This window comes from Lipotes vexillifer, unplaced genomic scaffold (genome assembly GCF_000442215.2).
Source record: "Lipotes vexillifer unplaced genomic scaffold, Lipotes_vexillifer_v1.1 scaffold504, whole genome shotgun sequence".
In the NCBI taxonomy this organism is placed as follows: Eukaryota; Metazoa; Chordata; class Mammalia; order Artiodactyla; family Lipotidae; genus Lipotes; species Lipotes vexillifer.
The window spans coordinates 2,322,691-2,332,774 of NW_006785225.1; positions in this window are offsets into that span (position 1 = coordinate 2,322,691).

Genomic DNA, 10,084 nt, shown 5'->3' on the forward strand with positions numbered 1-10,084 from the left:
AATGCTAATTAAGCGATTTCTAATCAGCAATAGGCCTGTTTTTTCAGTCTTCCAAAAGAAAAATCTTACATGTCCCTACTTTCCATCCCCACTTCCTCTGCACTGTTTCTGACTTTTTTTGGTCGAAGCCTTATCCCTGGGCTCTGTTGCTTCCAGGACATTCCTATCTTCCCCACATTTTCTAAATTACAACTCTGATGTCCGTCCTTGTTTAAAACCTTCCAGTGACACCCCATCAACAACAGAAAACTATATCAGAAAACTGTATCAACAGAAAACTATACCCAAGCTGCCTCTTGTCCCTGTCTTCCCCTAACCTCTGCCAGCTCCCTTAGTAGTCCCTGCTTTCCCCGGGCTCTTGCTTCCTTAGGTCAATAAATCTCACTTACCCCTCCTTCCTGAGTCCCTGCCTCTGGTCCATCCTTTACTACAGCAGAGTTCCTATCTCTCCTCCCCCAGCTCCAACCAGTTCTTTCTTCCCCAAGGAAGGACTCTTCACAAATGCTCTTTCAGTGGGTTGTCACATTGGCCCTGAAAACCAAGTACGATTTCCCCCAACTTACTGATGGGAAACCAGGGCCCAGTGAGGAGAGGGAACATACCCAAGGTCACATCAGTTCATAAGTGATGAACCCGATGCACCCTCAGCTTCTGGGCTGGATCCCGTGGTGATTGGCAGCTGCCAAAACCACACGTGAGGGACCTCACGTTGTTCCTGAAACCTCTAAATTGCACCGTTGCTTCTGAGATAATTAAGTAGCAATTCCAGGTGTTTCTGCCACTGGAGAGAGAACTGACGTTGCTCTGGACTTTTTTGGCCTCTGGTTTCTCCACAATGCAGAGAATCTATTTTTACCTCAGAAATCAAGCAGGCTGTGATTATCCCTGCCATGTTTTTTTTTTTTTTCAAATGCATACCCCACTGCCAAGCACATTGGAGAACTCTGACCAGGCCAAAGAGAACTCAAATGCAGACATGGAAAACCCAGGACAGAGCAAGAGGCCCCAAGATGAGGAGGTCCAAGGGTCGTGCAAGGGGAGCTGAGCATCTGTTGAAAGGCTCTGATGGATAAAGACACTGTCAGTGACTGTGGGAACAAGGACCCGAGGTGGGAGTCCTGAAAGCCAGAAGTGAGCGTCTTCAGTGCTGAGCGCCCTGCTGGGCCCCCACCTTGCAGCCCTGAACTCAGAGGAGCGGCGCTGCTCTAGACTCTTCCCCCAGCCTCATGAGTCATGACGCTCACCAGCTCCATTGAGGAAGGCCTGGCTCTGACCGCTGTCTCCCCAAGACTTGGTGTCTACCCAGAGACCTGGTGGAAGGGGTCAGCCTCCTTTCAGAGAGATGTGGGCTGACCCGGTCCTTCGCGACAGTCCTAAGGAGAGCCTGTGAATTCCTGAGATGGAGAGCGAACTCCTCTGGGAGATGTCAGGAAGAGTGGTTCCCAAAGTACCCGATTAGCACCATCAGCCTCGCCTGGGAACTTGTTTGACAGGCACGTTCTCAGACCCCATCCCAGACCCGGTGAGTCACAAATGGGGAAGCGGCACAATCTGTCTTAACAAGTCTTCCAGGTGATTCTGATGTGCAGCTGAGAACCACTGACTGTTACAGAGAGGCGTGAGTGGGGCACAGGCATTCTGCTGCATCCCCGCCCCACCTGACACGTCACGGTCCGCCTCAGAGAGGCGCGGCCCCCTGAACCTCACACGCTCCTGCTTCCACAGGTTCACTGAGTCACTGAAGTGTGCGTACTGCACCTCCTGCAGTGGCTTCCGCTTCCTCAGCCCAGGTGGGTGGGCTGTCTCTCCCTTCGAGGCTGTGATACAGAAGACCCGACAGTCCACTGCTAACTGGATGCTGAGTGCCTTGCATGGGCCAGGCATCGTGTTAGCCTCCAGAGAAGTTGAGGAAAATGAGAGAGGGGATTGCGCCTGCCTTTGAAAAACTAATAGCCTGGCTGGAATAATATCTATTATTAAACATAATAGATATTAAATATGTGACATGGGAGGTTGTCATCCTAAAGGAGCAGTGTGAGTACAGGGCAAGAGGACCAGACCTGACTCAGTTCATCGTGATTAAGTTCACCATTACAATAAACAGCAGAGGGAGAGAGAAGGAAGGAGAGAGGGAGGGGTGAAGGGAGACGGGGAGGAAGGGAGGGGAGGGGAGGGGAGGGGAGAAAACACCTGGCTAAAATTTGGTCCCTCAAAGAGTCTGCGTGTTTATCTTTGACACTTCCCTTCGATGAATGTCTTGGAAAGGGTTTTGCAGCAGAACCACTCGGTCATTCAGCCTTCTTTCTGCCCAGTGGCCTCCTCTTTGATGGAGAAGCCATCATTCTCCTGCCACCCAAAAAAATCTCCCTACAATACAACAGGACTCCCTATAATTTGCAAAAGCATTTGTAATCACCCCCTTGCCAGCAAAGAACCCAGGACCTTGGGGGTTTGTGATGGAAACTGGACCTTCTGCAAGAGCAGGGTGGCCACGAGGAATCCTCAGTCAGCTTGACGTGTGTGCTCTCCATGAGATCACTGCCCCTCCCCATGCTGGCTGCGGGGGCCTGGGGGTGTAGACATGCTAATACCCACCCCCATCTTCTTTGCCAAAGGGACCCAAGTTGGTCAGTGCCTGGCACCTGGTGCCTCAGGGGTGTCTGTACCCCTCTGAGACCCAGCCAGTGAATCTAAATTAGTCTTGACCAGTGGTTGTCTATCCAGACTGCACATGAGAAGCATCCTGGGAGCTTTAAAAATATATCCCCAGTGGGATAATTTGTTCAGGATCCACTTCTGGTCAATGAGCTATGATGGCAGATGTACTGAAAGGCTTTCTCATAAGACACACATGGAGGAAGGGAAAAGCCCCTTTCTGCCTGCTTCAAATGCTCGGGATTGCAGCAGCCACCTGGGGACAAGCTGACACACTGGGGATGGTGGAGCAGAAGGGTGGGAAGGGCTCAGGTCATAGAGGATCTTGTCAGTCCCTAGTTAACCAACTCTGAACACCTACTTCCATATTTACTAGTCCTGTGACTTTGGGCAGACCAACTGAGCCTAATTTTCTTTTCTTTTTTTTTTTTGGAAAATAAGGATAAAAAACCCATCCCATAATGTTGTTGTGGAGATTGATGAATTATGAATTAATCCATCTGAAATGCTTAGCAGAGTAGTTGACACTAAAATAATGGTGATTATAATAATAATAATAATAATAATAATAATAATATTGTTAATAGTAACAATAACGCTGCTGGTGATCGTTGTTTATCCTGGGGAAAGTGCAGTTTTCACCTCCCATATCCATACTTTGGATATTCTGCTTTTCTTAATGCACTTTGAGACTATGTTAGTGTTTTGCTTATTTGTGGTTTTGTCCTTTAAAGTTTTAACAATGATCATTGTAATTATGTCCATTTCTTCATAGTGGATTGTACCATAGATTTGTTTCTGGGGTAAAGTCCAGTTAGGTCTTCATTCTAATGAGCTGTCGCTGGGCCAGCTCTCCTCTGCCTTCTACTTTCTCAGTGGATCTGTGAACAGAACCACGACTGGGTATCACATGCCAGTGGTCCAGGCTGGGCTGGATTGCACTGGGTGCTGTGACTGATGATGCCCCCAGGAGGTTGGCAGCCACATCCTCTGCTCAAGCCATTTTAATCAGACACATCGGTGCTCCTTTATAATGAGCATGACAATGAGATATGAACTCCCAGAAGGTGGTCTCAGGACAACTTCCCATCAGAGGTGTTTTCAGCTTCTTCGGTGGTGGGCTCAGCCGTTGAGGGTTCTGGCAGTTCCTCTCTTGTATGTGCTCTGGAGCATCTCAGGATGATTGGCAAACTTTGCAACATGGTCTGGAAGGCGAGACTTAACATATTGTTGTGGTTGTGAAAGAAGGTTCTGGAGTCAAATTCTCTGGGTGTGAATTTACCCATTCATATTTGGTGATCTTAAGTGAGTTATGTCACGTCATGGGTCATTTCATTGGTGTGTGCACTTTTAAAATGAGGCAGTCAGATTTTCGGGCTTCAAGATTTTAAACTGCCAGAGACATCTATTTCTTATGAGGCGCATATTAATTTATTTATTTTCACATAAAGAGGTTTCTCCTAGGGTGAAGGTTCTTAGTGTTTGAATAAAATAAGTTCTTCTCAAGTATGTTGTGCGTTTTTATAGTATTCAATTGTTTTCACTTCTGCCTGTAAAGGACCCACATTTTACACAGTAAAGTTTGCATCAATCTTTTACTTCTACCAGAGAGCTCAAGGTTATGTTGTCCTCTTGTCTTCGAAAGAAAACAAGGCCAGACGAAGCGGAATATACGAATCGGACTCAGCTTTCCCCTTGGAGGAGCAGGACAGAGGATGGATGCTGCAGCCCTTTTTTTGTTGTTCATAATTCATTATTATAGAGATTTATAAAGGGTCTTTTCATAAGCGCTTCACAAAGCAGACTGGAACAGAAACATCGTATTTAGTTAAACCTACTAAATTGATGATACAAGGGGAAAGTTGGGTTGGGTTTGAAGAACCAAATATGATCAGTAACATTATCCTCTGAGATACAAAGCCTCTGCCCTTGGCGAGGCCTTATGGACACCATTCTGAACCCCAAGGGCAGTGCTTGCTGAGCAGCTAGTCTCTCTGAACCCGAGATCCTTTTCGATTGCTGCCTCTTTTAGGATTCTTTAAGTTGAAACTCCCCCACTCTTGCCTCCATTCACCTGGCTAAATGGCTGAACATGCTTCTCAACCTTCATTTTAGATCCTTTCAATGCTGCTCTCTCCATGCTGTGCTTCTAGAAATCCTCCCTTGACCAGGTCAGGAGCCCATCCTCTGTGTCCCCACTATGCGGAACTTGACCTACTGGATGCTGTTGGAATCACCCATTGGCTTATCTGAATTCTTCATTAGCCTGGGAGCTCCAAGCAAAGGAGGCCTCACCCCCCGCCCCCACCCTTGCTTACCGCTGCATGGCCAGCACCTAGTGCAAGGCCTGGCATGCTGTGTAGATGCTAAATAAATAGCTCTTGAATGAACAAATGGATTTCTATGCTCATGCCTTCACTTTCACCAGAGTCCCATTCTAAAATGGCTGGACTTTCTCCGCCACAGAGGGATTTAACTCGTCCATGTCTTCCACCAGACACCCCCGGACACCTCCACCCGCCCACCTGCCTCCACGAACTTCACCTCACACTCATCTACCCTGTCTCTGAACTCATCATTGTGCACACTACAGTGTAAGGTTTAAGATTATGAATTCTGGAGTGAAATTTTCTGAGTTCAAATTCAGAATTCCCCAAATACTATCTGTGGGATCTTGAGCAAATGGCTTAACCACTGAATTCTTGCTTCCCCATCTGTAAAATGGAAATGTTAGTACCTATTCCTCAATATTACTAGGAGGATAAAATGAGTTAACATCTGTAAAGCCCTTTCCCTGACCCAGTTCAAGTGTTTTTTTGAAATGAAATAACCAACACCTTAAATGTAATTTGGAGTTTCTAGAATGTTCAAACCCCGCTACTGAGAAGAATCTGGGCTCTCAGAACTTATTCTCAAAGACCTGACATCCAGACCACCATCCTGGAGGCAGCTGTGCCGAGACTCTGCACATACCACCCTGTGCCGGCCCACCCTGTAATGGTGTTTGAATGCCTTTCTCCCAACTAGGAAAGAAGTTCTCCCAAGCCAGATATCATGACATTTTATCTCTGCATCCCAACGTTTCACATGATGTTTGGACCAAAGCTAGTGCCCAGTAAATGATTACTGAATGCATAAGTGAGAACACTAGACACATATCCCACCTAAGATTGGTACCCATCGCTCCTTGAGTGAGCTCTGAGCATCACATAGCTCCCCTTGTCCTAAGATGCTGTCTTTTACTCTAGGACTAGTCCACGTAGCTGGCTTTTTTCTTGGAGGTATGCCTCAGATTTCCAACCATGTACTAAACCCAAGCTCACAAAATCTGATACTCTATCTGTGCCCTGACACTGGCTACATCCTCCCTCCACCCACAAATTGGCAAGTATTTCTAGAAAACTAGTGTGCTGGGCTCTATGCTGGAGGCTATGGATATAACCACTAACCAGAAAGGTGTGGGTCTTGGCCTCGCAGAGCTTACACTCTATTGTGGGTCATTTACCTGCCGCATTTCCAGGGATGACCGCAGGCTCTTCCTCTTGCCTTCTCTTTGGGGCAGGCTGCAAGCCGTTCTGGCACTAACCACATCTCAAGTGTAACTGCTCCCTGAAGAACTATGATGTTGGGTTACTTTGGAAATATACATTGAGCTGAGAGCAAATCTGAGTGTATCATGCCTCCTTGGACACCATCACCCTTCATAGGTTAGTTCCCTAAACTTGACTCAGCCCAATTCCATCTCCATTCTCCCTCTCCTCAGCAGCTAGCAGCCAACACCCACTCATTATGCTCCGGCCTCTGAGTCTCCTGCCATCTCTCATATAATAAATCAAAGTAGCGTTACAGTGAGCCTTCCCAAACCCTCGACTTACGTGGAATTTGGTCACGTACTAGGCTAAAGGGAGTTTCTAGATTTAGACATTCATCACTCCCCATACTATTCTAAAAGAATTTCCTCTTAAATTCAAACAGTTCAGTGTGATGACTATACCCCTCTACACACGAAAAATTTATATGGTCCAACTGGTTATAAATTTTGTACTCATTTCCTCCATATGTACAGACATTCATAAAAAATAGAGACGTCTCATGAGCTATATGAATGGGTCACTGTATAATCGCCTACAAAGAGAGAGAAAAATGTATTAAGGGTATAAAAGTAAAAGAATAATATATAATTCATAATATGGAGATGAAAGGTGGGTGAATATGAAGTGGCTCTTCTCTTGAAAATGTTTAATCATTTTTTAATATCAACACACCTTAGTATAAAGACAACATGGCTTAAGCAAATACAATCAGTAAAATACTACAGTCTTTAATCAAAAGATTATGGAATTCTCAAATAGTCCCTAGGATAGAGCATTTTATGAGGGTGGTTTGAATATCAGTTAAATACAGATTTCTTAACAGTTGAGCCATTACGTAATTAAATAATATTTATATAATGACAACTGCATACCCCATAAGTGAAAGTTAGATTTAATGAGATGTTTATTGGCACAAATGATTAATAATAAAACTCTCCCTGCTGAAGGTAATTTATACCCATGTGATATGGCCAAGAAGAAAAGCTCCTTTTAAGGCTTACATTGCGTGCCATGTGACTACTCCTACCCAACTCAAATCCATTCCTTGTTAATAAATAAACATCAGCCCAAGACTTAAGGGCAATAATCGTTAGGAGTGAGACAATGAACAAAGGCACCTTTTTAAACATGTTGAAATTAGATTTGTGCCAAGATTTAAAGTTTTATTTGCTAGTAAACTGGTCCTTTTTCCCTCAATAATTTATGGAAAAGATTCAGAGACCAAAATAAGCATAGTCCTGATTTTTCTGAGGGGGTGCACAGTTGAAAAGTAGATAATTTGGTAATCATGTGATCATCATCTCAAACGTGACAAGTACAGAATTATATGATATACACTGAGCACTTGTCAAGTGCCAAGCACTGTGCTAGGTACTTTACTGCACAATTTCAGAGGCAGAGAAAACATGGGCTTGTTTGGGGCTTATAACTAGAAGAATATCCTGACAGGTATCTGTCATCATGATGCTTCACGAAGATTAGGAAAGTAGTTATTAGGCAGGATGGGTCTTGTGGTATTTTTGGTACAATGTATCTAAATGACAATTTCTAACTTCTTACAATGCCCTAGTTTACATGAGAAACACCACAAACATAGGTTTGAGTTCTGGGTTGACTACTTTCTACTTGTGTCTCACAGTCAGTAAGTCACTGAACGTTTTACAGTCTCAGTTTTCTCCTCAGTAAACTGGTGAGATTGAGATGTCCCTTCGACCTCCCATACTTAAGAGGAACAAATAACATTGGTGACCAAGGGCTGAACTCCCACAGCCCTTTTCCCAGACTCCAAATAGAAAACACACCATAAGGTACAACTTTATCTGTGTTGTATCCTTCATACCTGCTATAGCACTTTGTGCAGAGAACACACCAATTAATATTGGAGGAATGAATGGGTGTGTCTATTGAACTCTACTTAAATTTTCCTCAACTATTTCTATTATTCCATTGTAACATGAAAAGGAGAGATGTCACAATACTTGGACTCAATGCACACGTGTTAATAACAGTGTACTTAGAGCACCCAATTGCCATGATTTTGGTCCCTTCTGGAGAATTGCAACATCACTGGAAAGCTGTCACTGGCCACACCACCTTTCCTGAAATGGATCTATTACGAGTAGTATCATCCCTGAGTCTGTAGTTTCCAAAACTGCGATTCTGCATCGGAAAACAGACCTCTCAGTAAAAGCACAGTCTGGATTGACCCCGAGGTTTATTTGGCTTCCCTAACTCCAAGGTTAGAGAAGATACTAAGGGTGATTCAACAGTATAAAGAAGAAAGACTGGACAGAATTAGTCATTTAGCAAGAATGATTTCTGATGGTGGGACATGGGGAGTGAGGTGATTAATAAATACCGTTTGTTCTCATTTTTGCTAATATTTTAACCATGCTTGTAGTGGGTAGGGGGCTATGGATTTTGTTTCTTCCACTTCGCACCAAATTTTCGGGCAGTCGTATGCAGTGGCTGCCAATGAGTTGCGTGCATTTCCCTGCAACGTGCACCTACTTCCAACAGGCTTAGAGAACCATACTGTGGAGCCTATGGGCTCTCACGCCAGACTTGGAGGCTTTCAATCCCACCTCGACCACTTAGTAGCTGTGTAACCTTGGGGGGAAATTCTTAACATCTCTCAGTCTTGGTTCACTTCCCTTGGAAATGGAGATGATTATAATAACAATCTAACATGGTTGCTGACTTTGGAGGCTCAACTCTGTCCTTAATAAAGAAAAAATCACTTCGGCTCCTATGATTCTAAAGTAGAGCTTTTCTAGGACACAGATATTGGGGATACATTCTCACTTGCTATATCTCGACATCACCTCTTCCAAGGTCTTTTGGATGCACATACACACAATGGGCACACATACAATGAACACACACACACACACACACACACACACACACACTCACACACACACAGTTTCTCTGAGCTCTTCCTAAGAACTAACATCGCTCCTTTTTGCCAAAGAGGAAGTCCATGCCTTGAACATCACTAATTTTTGACCTTATATTTCCTAAAGTGAGAAAGGTATTTTGGATACATATTCTCCAGTAACTCCTAATATCAACACACTTTTGCCAGTCAAATTCCAGGTCAACGTGTCCAACAGACTTTTCATATCAAATGAGAAGCAGAAAAGATGATCTCATCAAGAAAAGTAAAGGCAAACTGCATTTCATTAACTGATAGGGAATGTCATCTTTGGTTATCTTCTCATGGCCCCATCCTTTCAAATGTGTCTTGAAATTATGGGAGAGAAGTCTAGGTCTTCAGAAAATCCTGTTATTTTTTCCTGCCTGGGAACACAGCTGCTCTCAGGCTCCCATGCATTTCAGTGGAGCATGGAACTGAGTTATGACCGATGGTATGTGAACAGAAACAGCAGACCTCCCCAGGCCAACCAGTACAACCTCCCATGCAACCTGCGAGGCTTTTCCCCATTCTGCTGGGAGGAAGGGTGTAGGGCATCCAGGGATGACTCTGGGACCCCAGGGGATGGCAGAACCACCAGATTGAAGAGCTCTGGGTCTCTGAATCACAGTATTGGAAGACGACCCTTCAAACTTCCAACTCCACGTAACATGAGTAAGAAATACACTTTTTGTAAATTAAGCCACTGAGGTTCTGGGGTTGTTAGTTACAGCATTCAGCCTCACCATAATACAAGAGACAAACTTGGATCCCACTCAGTGATGACGGTTGACGGACAATTTTGCAAATCTGTCCCACCGTTAAGGACATTTACAAATGAAAACAGAGTTTGTTGACAATTGCAGGTATAGATCTTGAAAGACAGGAGCAGAGTTCAGAACTCAGAGGCTCTGCGGGG